At 52.3% G+C, this 12,159-nt stretch overlaps 1 non-coding gene across 1 annotated transcript; it reads right to left on the bottom strand.

Annotated features, from left to right (window-relative positions):
• Positions 1-7,894: 7,894 nt before the first annotated feature.
• Positions 7,895-7,999, bottom strand: LOC122225672. The gene has a single exon (XR_006205288.1). It is a non-coding gene; the product is annotated as a U6 spliceosomal RNA (small nuclear RNA).
• Positions 8,000-12,159: the final 4,160 nt, after the last annotated feature.

The raw sequence follows: 12,159 nt of genomic DNA, 5'->3' as shown, positions 1-12,159 counted from the left end.
GAATGAATGAATGAGTGAATGAATGAATGAGTGAATGAATGAATGAATGAGTGAATGAATGAATGAGTGAATGGTGAATATGTGGACCTGTGACCTTCCCCTGTTCATCCGTTCTCTCGCTTTCGGCCCTTCTTTTCACACTTGGTTGTTCTCTGGTTACCAGGGCAACACCTGCTGGAGTCCAGTGGATGGGGGAGGGAAGCTGTCTGGAGTTCCTGCCTCGTCCCTTCTTGCTTTGAGGCCTGGGGACCAGCCGAACTTGAGGAAGAACGGAGGTGTTTGGGGAGGGGACAGCGCAGTTCTGCATGGACCGATTGGGCAGGGGGGAGACTTTACTGGTCACCCCCAGTGGATTGCATTATCTCTGAGATGAAGAAACCCTGAGAAGAAGTCAGGAGTCCTGGATTCTCTCCCCACTTTGGCAAATGAGTCATTATACAGCTGCCATCAGGTCACTTGCCTTTCTGGGCCTCAGTTGCCTTTGTAAATAGGTCCCAGGTGCCTGCATGTGATCTCTTCTAGCTTAAATATCTAGAATTCCTCCCTCCGGTTACCTGCCAGGCTGTTAGGGCCTTGAGAGCCAGAAGCGAATCTGGTTCATGTCTGTATTCCCCCCCTGCCCATCGGCCCTGTTCTGTCCTCCAGGGTTGAGGGGGCCAGGAGGACACTGCCTGCCCAGTAATGACAAGCTGCCCTCTAGTGGCCCAACGAGGCAATGACCTCACATCTGTACTGCTGTTCTTTCCCACCAAAGGAAAGATCCACAAACCTGGCAGTAACCTCAGAGGACAGACTTTCACCCAAGCAAAAAAAAACAAACAAACAAAAAAAAACCATTGTGGTGGCCTCCCAGACAAGCGGCACAGGCTTTACAGTATCCAACTTGGGTTTGCTATAGCTGTGTGATTTTGAACAGGTCACAAGCTCTCTGAGCTCTTCATCTGTAGAAATGGGGATTATTATCAGTCAGCATGGGTTAAATTATACTGCAATAACAAGCAATTCCAAAATCCCAATGGCTTATAAAAACAAAGATTTACTTCTCGTTCATTTCTCATGTCCACACTGGTTTGCATCCATGGAGGCTCTGCTCTGAGTCATCTTGACTTTGGGACCCAGGCTGATGGAGCAGCCCTGTGCTGGAGCCTTTCTCCTCATCGTGGGAGAGGGGAGAAGGGAGTGGAGAGCTGTGCACTTGCTATGAAATGCTTTGGCCTGAGGGCGCCTGGCTGGCTCAGTCTGGAGAGTGTGCCGCTCTTGATCTCGGGGTTGTGAGTTCAAAATCCGCGTTAGTTGTAGAGAGAACTTAAATAAATTTAAAAAGAAAGAAAGAGAGAGAAAGAAAGAAAGAAAGAAAGAGAAATATAGAAAAAGGAAGAAAGAAAGAAAAAGGAAGGAAGAAAGAAAAAGGAAGGAAGGAAGGGAGGAAGAGAAATGCTTTGGCCTGGACTCACATCTGATCACAACTCACTGGCGAGAATTAGTCGCATGGCCCCACCCACCACAAGGAGGTAGAGAGGTTAACCCTACTATACATGAGAGTTGAAGAGCCAGAAATATTTGATGAACAGGACTGATGACCCACTTGCATGGTTGTGGGAATACAGTGAGAAGTGCAATGAAGTCAATCCACGTTAGCCATTAAAACTGTTACCTTGTAATTCTGTTTTCCTTTTGTATTTACCCTTATGATTTCCTGTGACGTCCACATCAATTCCACCTGCTTACAGCTGCAGGGAAATGGACTTGCGGAGATTCACACAATGAACCAGTGGCTGGACGGAAGGAAGGAAGGGAGGAAGAGAAATGGAAGGAAGAGAAATGGAATGGAAGAAATGGAATGAAGGAACCAGTGGCTGGAAGGAAGGGGGGAAGAGCCCCTCCTACTATATGGGGAGGAAGAAATGGGGCTTTGCCCACCTAACGTTCTCTGTGAGTGTGTTGACTGACAGTGTGATGATCTTTTGAGGAAGCCTGAAGCCTCTGCCCTCCTCCCAAAGCTGGTCTCTGGCCTTTCCAAGCCCTTCCCGCCCCGCCAGAGTGGAGAGCCGAGGGCGTGGAACAATGAGAAGCCTGTCCCACCCTCCAGGACCGGAGTCCGAACATTGCAACCATTCCTACGCAGGGACCCTGCACATTCCCGCCTCTTGTCCTCCTGTTCTGGGCCTGGCCCAGACACACCCACCATATCCTGACAGCTCCCAGATGGTGGGAAAGGAAAGCTCTCAGGACTCTGCAAAATCCCCCCAAACATTTAAAAACCTGCACAACAGTTGTTTTTTTTTCCCCCCCTGGCCCCCAGGAAGGCTCTGAGCCATTCTAAAATCTTAGCATCTAAGCAGATGGGTAGCCCCTGGCAGGACTTCCAGAGACCAGCCCATTCATTCAAAAAGCATGCTTTCATGGAGGCCCTGCCCAGTGCCAGGCAGGGTGTGGTCTGAGATGAAGAGGCACCATTGCTGCTCTCTACAGACGTACGAACAAAATCACACTACGAGATTAGGGCTGTAATGGGGAAAGCTACTCGTGGGGTCAGGGAAGTCTTCCTGGAGGAGGCAAGCAATTGGAGAGTCATCAGGTTCTCTCCTTGGATCTAAACCTTACTTGAAAAACCACCTTCTGCTCATTCAGTCTCCCCTCCCACCACTTACTGACTTACTCACTGACATTCTGTGCTTCAAACACATGATACCACTCAGGTGTTTTTTGTTTTGTTTTGTTTTTCATGTTTATTCATTTTTGAGAGAACACGCACGAGCAGAGGGAGGGGCAGAGAGAGAGAGAGAGAGAGAGAGAGAGAGAATTCCAAGCAGGCCCGGCGATGTCAGTGTAGAGCCTGATGCAGGGTTTGATCCCACGAACCTAAGCTGAAATCAAGAGTTGGACGCTTAACCGACTGAGCCACCCAGGCGCCCCGCAGGTTATTTTTCCATGGAGAACCTGCCATGAGCTGAGCACAATGCCAGGCACTGGCAGCGGACATTTATCTGGGCTTTAATCACCTGTGGTTCTCAGTGCCTGGCACACACAAATGCTCGGTGAATTCACGTGTGTGTCCGAGAGCCAAGGAAGCTTGCCCAAGGACGTGCAATGTAAATGAGCAGTTTTATAGGATTTAGTATTGTCAGGTCCTGACCTCAAGGTGCTCCCAGTGCAGTCCTCTAGCATGCCCTGGCAGATGAAAAAATCTGTCTTCGCGCACTGGCCTCTTTCTGTAGGCTCTGCTATCTGGGTCAACCCTCCCCCTTGTAAAAAATGCTGAGAATGGGGGCGCCTGGGTGGCTCAGTCGGTTAAGCGGTCGACTTCGGCTCGGGTCATGATCTCGTGGTTTGTGAGTTCGAGCCCCGCGTCGGGCTCTGTGCTGACAGCTCAGAGCCTGGAGCCTGTTTCGGATTCTGTGTCTCCCTCTCTCTCTGACCCTCCCCCGTTCATGCTCTGTCTCTCTCTGTCTCAAAAATAAATAAACATTTTTTAAAAATGCTGAGAATGCAGTTTGTTGTGTCAACAACCCATATGAGACATTTCTTTTTAGTATCTAGAACCAGAAATTTGTCTTTCATGAAGATTCAGTCTCTCCCTTCTGTCACATAAAAAGAATAAAATGACCTCTTTGTGTTTCTTCTTTCCCTCTGGCTGCCAGGAAGCTCAGAGATAAGTAATAGTATGACAGCAGGGGTCAGAGTTGGAATGCTTCCTTCTCACCCCCATGTATGTGTGGCTTCTTTAACAGAAATCTTCTTGTGTTCTTTATGAGAAGAGCAGGTGTAAACAAACATTTATGTAAGAAGCCCTGGGAACCGGGAAAGGGCCCAGGTTTAAGAGCAGAAGACCCTCTCTGAGCCTCGGCCTTCTCCTCGGCAGCCCTTGTACAGAGGCAGACGTCCTATGAGAAGGATTGGCCACTGCCCAAACCTCACGTGGGGTCACAGTCAACGTCCTCCCTGCCGAGGTTATGAGTTTATAACCTTGAACACATTCACTCTTCTGACCCAGTGTGGCCAGAAGTTTTATTATTTATTTTTTTAAGTCTTTTTTTTTTTCAAGTTCATTTATTTATTTTGAGAGAGACAGAGACAGTGCAAGTGGGCTGGGCGGGCAGAGAGAGAGGGAGACAGAGAATCCCAAGCAGGCTCCGTGCTGCCAGCGCAGAGCCCAACGCAGGGCTCAAACCCACGAAAACACGAGATCATGACCTGAGCCGAAACCAAGAATCGGATGCTTAACTAACTGAGCCACGCAGGTGCCCCCGAAGTTTTATTTTTGAAGAGGAGTCAGAAAAAGAGATTTTTCACGTGAAATCTCCTGACATAAATGTTGCCAATTGATTTTCTTCCTTTTTTTTTTTTTTCTCCAAAACACTGTGTTGGGTAACACAACAATCTGGCTGTAGGCCAGGTCTAGCCTGAGGTCCTCCCAGGCCCAGCCAGTCCAGCCCAATCCACGTCCAACAGAGCCTTTTTGGTGTGTTTGGACTGGGGGTCAGGGGACAATTTACATGATTTCTGCTGAACTCTCCCCTCTGCCAACACCCAAGAGAACTGCCTTGTCCTGAGATGACCCCAGCCTGGGGCCATGTTGGTCCAGGTGGGCCCTGACCCAAGCTGGGCCATACACAGGACACTGCCCCAGCCTTGGATGACTGGTTTAAAATAGGCGTCTGACCTAGAATGAGCCAGTGAATCCCTCCCGTGAGATACTTGGGCTTGAGGCCAGAGAGAGGGACAGATAACTGACACTGATGGCTGGAGCAGGTAAGATATCAAACTTGGACAGCAGGTGGCCATGATCAGGGGGTCAGGTGGTGACTCGTGAAATAGGTGTGCAGAAGCAAGAATAAAAAATGGTGTGAGAAATGGGGCGTCTGGGTGGCTCAGTTGGTTAAGCGTCCCACTCCTGATTTCACCTCAGGTCATGATCTCACGGTTCATAAGTTCGAGCCGGCATTGGGCTCTGTGTGGACAGTGCAGAGCCTGGTTGGGATTCTCTCTCTCTCCCTCTCTCTGCCCCTCCCCTGCTCATGCTCTCTCTGTTTCTCTCAAAATAAATAAAGTTAAAAAAAAATTTTTTTTAATTTTTTTTTAACGTTTATTTATTTTTGAGACAGAGAGAGACAGAGCATGAACAGGGGAGGGGCAGAGAGAGGGGGAGACACAGAATTGGAAGCAGGCTCCAGGCTCTGAGCCATCAGCCCAGAGCCCGACGTGGGGCTCGAACTCACGGACCGCGAGATCGTGACCTGAGCTGAAGTCGGACTCCCAACCGACTGAGCCACCCAGGCGCCCCCAAAAAAATTTTTTTCTTAATGGTGTGAATCTGAGTGCCTAGTTCTCGTTGTCCTGACGTCTGCTACTTTCCTGTCCTGCAGGGTCTGAACACCCCAGTGTCCTCATGGAAACTTCCCCTTCTTACCCAAGCCAGTGGAGTTGGGATCTATGATGTTTCTTGCACTCATGCACAGGGCATGTGCTTGGGCCCTTTCTGGTCCTGCCTCTGACCAGGGCTGGGAGACAGTTTTCTGATAAATAAGTAGCACTGAGCTTCTAGCCCTGGTGCCCCGGCTCTCAGCCCCAGGCCTCACACCTCTGCTCACTTAGCTCGTGAAATCCAGAGCCTCGGAAGATAAGAAGTTTACCCCCTCAGGGAAGGGAGCCCAGATACATTGGGGCTGGCCCAGCCAGAGAAACTGAGGCAGATAGGGACCGGCTACCCGGTGGGTGGTGCTGGTCCCCCCTCCATTCTTGTGTGGGGTGATCTTTAAGGCCCTGGAAGGGCTCCACCCTCCAGTGGGTCCCCAGAGAGCCCACTCACCCGCCCACCTACTTGTGCCGCACCCTGCCCGCCCTGACAGCCAGACTCAGAGCCCCCACTCATACGCTCACCAGACTCTGGGCTTTCCTGTCTACCCTTCCCCTCCCTCATGCTGCAAACCCAGGTGGTGGAACCCTCTGGATGGCCTGGGTGGGTTCTTTCTCTCTGTACTTATCTCCTCCTCTGTAAAACGTTCTCAGTCCCACTATTTTTCACCTGGCACCCGTTCCCTCTTTTAGGCAACTGCCACTGCCTACCCCTGCCCCCCTCCTCGGACCATGTGATCAGCAGGCTAACTGCCCCTGGCTGCAGTGGTGGGCACCAGAGCTGCCTGGCAATCGGGGCATCCCACGCCCTCAACTCATGTGCCCTGGGGGCCAATGCGAGTTCATCCCCTGAGATTTCACCGCAACAAGATGCATGCCCTCCCCTGAAATCAGGGCGCCAAGGGCTGTGGGAGCCGGGGACTCCCAGGGGAGCCTTACCACCCGGTGGAGAATGCCCGCACAAAGGAAACCAGGACTGAGGGAGACAAAGAGACAGACGGAGAGATGGCATGTCCTGGCGACATCCTTGAGCCCTAGGGTTCCTGCCAAGTACGAGTCTGGAACCGAACCCTTTTATTTCAGCTGTTTTCACTTTGGTGTCTTGTGCCTGCACAAGGGCTGGGTGGCAGTGAGGGGCAGCCACGTGGTCGGGGAGGGGGTGGGAAAATCTCCCAAGCTGCAGAATGCCTTGCCGGAGGGGCAGGCACAGCAGGGCCAGGCTCGGGTGAAGCCAGAGACGCACCGAGGGCACAGGATTGAAGGGGGCACCTGGGTGTGAGCCCGAGGCGCCTCTCTGGCCTCACCCCAGCCCGGCTCTGCAAGATGGTGTATACAAGACCCGGTTTGCCCCCTGAAGGAAGAGCAGCTCCAGCCCTCGAGGCAACTTTTGCCTTCCTTCGTTCCTTAGATGGGGCCTGTGCAAGAGTGAGCCCTGGTCTGGGGTCAGGATTTCTGGTCCAAATCTCAGCCCACTGCCCTGTGGCCTCAGCAAATCCCTATGACAATAAAATGGTAGTGGTGACCGTGTGTTCTCCCCCTTTCAAGGAGGCAGACGTTTGGGTTTTTGTTTGTTTTGTTTTGAGAGAAAGAGAGAGAGAGAAAGAGCGCGCGCACACGCGCGCGCACACACACACACACACACACACACACACACACACATGAGCAGGGTACAGGCAGAGGGGGAGGGAAAGAGAAGATCTCCAGCAGGCTCCACACCCAGTGCAGAGCCTGATGAGGGGCTTGATCTCAAGACTTAGAGATCATGACGTGAGCTTAAATCAAGAGTTGTGGGACGCTTAACCGACTGAGCCACCCAGGCACCCCAAGGAGGTGGACTTTTTTTTTTAATTTACATCCAAGTTAGTTAGCATATAGTGCAACAATTATTTCAGTAGATTCCTTAATGTCCCTTACCCATTCAGCCCATCCCCCCTCCCACACCTCCTCCAGTAACCCTCTGTTTGTTCTCCATATTTAAGAGTCTCTGGGGCGCCTGGGTGGCTCAGTCGGTTAAGCGTCCGACTTCAGCTCAGGTCACGATCTCGCGGCCCGCGGGTTCGAGCCCCGCGTCGGGCTCTGGGCTGATGGTTCAGAGCCTGGAGCCTGCTTCCGGTTCTGTGTCTCCCTCTCTCTCTGCCCCTGCCCAGTTCATGCTCTGTCTCTCTCTGTCTCAAAAATAAATAAACGTTAAAAAAAGAAAAAGAGTCTCTGATGTTTTGTCCCCCTCCCAGTTTTTATATTATTTTTGCTTCCCTTCCCTTATGTTCATCTGTTTTGTATCTTAAAGTCCTCATATGAGTGAAGTCATATGATCTTTGTCTTTCTCTGACTGACTAATTTCGCTTAGCATAATACCCTCCAGTTCCATCCACGTAGTTGCAAATGGAAAGATTTCATTCTTTTTGATTGCCCGGTAATACTCCATTGTATCTATGTACCACATCCTCTTCATCCAATCATCCATCGATGGACATTTGGGCTCTTTCCATACTTTGGCCATTGTTGATCATGCTGCTCTAAACATTGAGGTGCATGTGCCAAAAATAAGGAACACTTTATGAATTTGTGTGTCATCCTTGCACAGGGGCCATGCTAATACTCTCTGTATCGTTCTAATTTTAGTATATGCACTGCCAAAGCAAGCACAGGAGGTGGACCTTTTAAATGAACATACAGGGGCGCCTGGGTGGCGCAGTCGGTTAAGCGTCCGACTTCAGCCAGGTCACGATCTCGCGGTCCGTGAGTTCGAGCCCTGCGTCAGGCTCTGGGCTGATGGCTCGGAGCCTGGAGCCTGTTTCCGATTCTGTGTCTCCCTCTCTCTCTGCCCCTCCCCCGTTCATGCTCTGTCTCTCTCTGTCCCAAAAATAAATAAAAAACGTTGAAAAAATTTTTAAAAAAATAAAAAATAAAAAAAAATAAATGAACATACAGCCCCCCGGCTAAAGAATATACTTCCCAGCCTCCCTTCCAGCTAGAAGTAGCCATATGACTAAGTATTGAGCAGTAGGATGTAAGGGGATGGGAGGGGGACGGCCATCATGGAGTGTCCTCCAAGGAAGGAAGGGGTCACACTTCCCTCCACCTTGCTGCTGGGGGTGCAAGCGAGCCCTCTGGATTTTGCCAACCAAGGCATCATGCCAGGCACGGGGAATAGCCACAGAGAGGCACAGATCCCTGGACATGTGTGGAACCAGCCATCAGACCAGCTCCAGAAAACTTCCCATGAAAGGTGCTGTGAGAAAGAACATTCTATTTGGTTTAAGGCCCCGTTGTTTTCGCGTCTCTGTGCCTGAATTCATATCCTAACTGGTACTCTGCTTCGTGTACTCCAGCTACTGGTTTGGTTGTCCCAAGTAGGGGGAGGGGGTGAGAGCTACTGGTTTCTAGTGGGTGGAAACCAGAGATGCTCATTATCCCACAACACACAGGGCAGTCTCCCACCACAAAGAATGATCTGGGCTAGGGGCACTTGGGTGCCTCAGTCAGTTAAGCATCTGACTTCGGCTCAGGTGATGATCTCAGGGTTCTTGGGTTAGAGCCTCGAGTTGGGCTCTGCTCTGACAGCTCAGAGCCTGGAGCCTGTTTCGGATTCTGTGTCTCCCTCTCTCTCTGCCCCTCCCCCACTCACACTCTGTCTCTCTCTCTCACTGAAAATAAATAAAAATAAAAAAAATTTTAATGAAAAAAAAAAGAATGATCTGGGCTAAAATGTCAATAGTGCTGCTGCTGAGAAATTACTTTACCTACCCTCTCTGAAATAAGTGTCCCCATCCCTACAAAGGGTTTTATGGCAATATTATGGTTTTTTTTTCTTTTATGAAGATCCAGTGAGATGACAGACATGACCCTACCTTCAGGAAAGGAGACAGTCCTGCAGAAATAGTCATGAAGTCTTTATTATTGCAAGAAACTAAGAGGGAAGCCCCAGAGGAGGAGAGTGAGACAGGCTGCTACTCGACATCCCAAATGAGGCAACAGTGTTCCACAAAGGAGGAGGGCTCCCTGGTGGGGTTGGGTGGGCAGGGGGATGGTGCTGGGGGCTGCAGCACAGGGCAGGGGCCTTGGGGAAGGAGAGAGTAGGGAAACCTGGCACAGGGAGGGAGGTGAGAACCGCTGTGGGCAGCCTATCACAGGCTTGCCCCGTCCCCGCCACCTCCCGCCCTGCTTGGGGCCCCCGCTCTCCCTCTTACACATACATACCTGCCTGTCCCCCTCCCCACTCCCCCCTCCCAGACTCTCTCTCTCATCTCTCTGTCTCTCTCTCTTTCACACACACACACCCCTCCGTCCTCTGTGGTCTCACCCCTCTGCATACCCCGTCACACACGCTCACCGCTCACCGTTGCCAAGTCTGAGTCCAGAGGGGTGGGGCTGAACTGGAAGGAGCAGACACCCCTCCAAATAGGGCCTTTCCCTTGGGTCAGCTTTGAAGCCTGCCATGTGAGGCTGCAGGGAGTTTGCCTCCTCGGGTGGAGCGGGCCGTTGAGTGTCACCGGGGATTCAGTGGGGAAGTGGGAATCTAGACACTTAGGACAGGCAGGGGCAGCGGCGCCTGACTCCAGGTGAGGGGCGAGAGTGCTGGGCAGCACAAAGGCACTGGAGGCCAGCGGGGGATAAACCCAGAGCTGGGGAGGGCAGGTGTGGAGAGAACTGGCTTGAGGTGGAAAGCAAGCCCCGGGCCAGCAGCAGTGACACCTCAAGATACCCAGGTGCCCCTATCTCGCCAGGTGCAGCCAGTGTCCACCCGGGGCACCCAGAAGCTTCTGCTGGGAGGGCCCAGCTCCAGAGGGGTGGCCCGGAGGAGCAGACGTTGTCCTCTCTCTGCCTCAGGGTCTCCAGGCTGGGCGAGGCGGGGGAGGGCGCCCGGTGCCCGGCGCCGGTCAGCTCAGACCTCTGGGCCTCCGAAGGCCAAGTTGTCGCGGACCATCAGGGTCTTGCGGAGGTCACGGTCCACCAGGGGGCGCTGCATGCGCCACTTGTGCGCCTCCTGCAGGCCAGGCTCGAAGTAGTAGATGCAGGCGCCGAAGCCCACCAGGATGAGCACGGAGATGACCAGGTACACGGGCACGAACCAGTCCAGGAAGTGCGGCATCGCGGCGGCCTCAGCTGCCGAGACACGGGCGGTGAGTGGTGGCGGAGGCGCCCCTTGGCCCACCTGCCAGCCCGGAGGGAGGCGCGCAGGCCTCGCACAGCCAGGAGGTGTGAGCATCACCTTACAGATGGGACGGCTGAGGCCCAGGAGAGTGGAGGGCAGTGGCTCAGCAGCCTGCCCCCTGCCCCCGCCAAGAACAGAGCTGCACCCATCACAGGGTGGGGTGGGGGGACCAGCTGGCTCCTACCCACCCTTTCAGAAGCTTATATATGACTGAAGGCCAGGCCTGGTTCAATCCCCTCTCAGGCATATGTGCCCTCAGGCAAGTTGCCTAACCTCTCTGGGCCTCTGCATCATTGTCCCCTGTGGAAGGGGACACTAACAGAGCACTCAGTAAAGGACGACATGGGCTATGCCTCCTCCTTGCCACCCCTCCCGGCCCTGACTGTGCGGTCTCAGAGGCTGCTGCTTGCCAAGCCCTCACAGATGAGTGGGTCCCCAGCCACCCGCACATCCTGGCAGGGTGTGGTTTGGTGAACAAACACCCAATCCCCAGGGGATCTCGTTGATATCAACAGGGTCTGCGCAGGCTCTCGAATTCAGGCCCATGCCCAAAATCATAATTATAAGACTGTGGACAACAAGCACCGGCCACAAATCCTTGGGCCTTGGGTTTCCACATCTGGAAAGTGGGAATGAAAATAGCACCCACCTAGACCGTATGGCTGTTGTGACAGTTCAGTGGGTTAATTTATGTAAAATACTCAGATTTAGCGCCTGGCACATAATACATGCTACCTCGTTGTTTGTTCTTGCTCTCTGAGCCTCAGTTTCCCTGACTGTAAAATGGGGACAAGAAATAGGATCCATTTCTTAGGGTCGCTGCGAATGTTCGACAAGATAATTCCTAAAGAGCTTTTAGCACCAGGCTGCATCGGAACCAGCACTCATGTAACATTACCTATTATTTCCAGTGAACCAGTGGCAGGAAAGCAGGAACATGAAGGGCAGCAGGTGCAAGGTGCCTCATAAATGTTACATACACACAGACCCCTTAGAATGACCCAGAGATACCCACATCTGTGCTCTGCCAGCCTCCCCAACCTCATCTCCTGGCCTACCTGGCATCATCTCGAACTGCTTGCCAGCCACCCATGCGCACCTGCATATCATACAGTCTCTATCTTTCATATGCTTTCATTTTCCCCGGAATCTCCTTTGTACTGTGTTCAGGTGACAAACTTCTATTCGTACTTCAAAAGCCAGATCACAGACCATCTCTTCCAGAAATGGGATAAAGCAGGACCCATTAACTTACCCTCAAACCCTTCCTAAGGTATATAAAAGGAGTAGGGTGAGAAGCCCCACCTCTGCCTGCCCAGGCAGGGAGAACATTCTTAGAATGTGTTCACAAACCTTATACGGGGCCTGTGGGGTAGGTGTTAATGGCTACATTTTACAGATGAAGAAACTGAGGCCCACACGGGTTCACTAACTTGCCCTGGGTTGCCCAATTGGAAGGGAGCTAAGAGCTGGACCCTAAACCCCCTGAGATGGCCTGAGGTTTGAGTCCTGTGGGGTGGGTAAAGACCCCTGAGCAGAATGAAATGAGCAGAGGTCCCCCGTGGCTTCTGAGGGAGGGAAGAGAGGGGACAGATGGAGCGACCTCCAGGACAGGCTAAAGACAAGCCCTAGCTCCTCAGACCTCTGTC

This window comes from Panthera leo, chromosome B4 (genome assembly GCF_018350215.1).
Source record: "Panthera leo isolate Ple1 chromosome B4, P.leo_Ple1_pat1.1, whole genome shotgun sequence".
In the NCBI taxonomy this organism is placed as follows: Eukaryota; Metazoa; Chordata; class Mammalia; order Carnivora; family Felidae; genus Panthera; species Panthera leo.
This window is presented reverse-complemented; position numbering and strand designations above follow the sequence as displayed.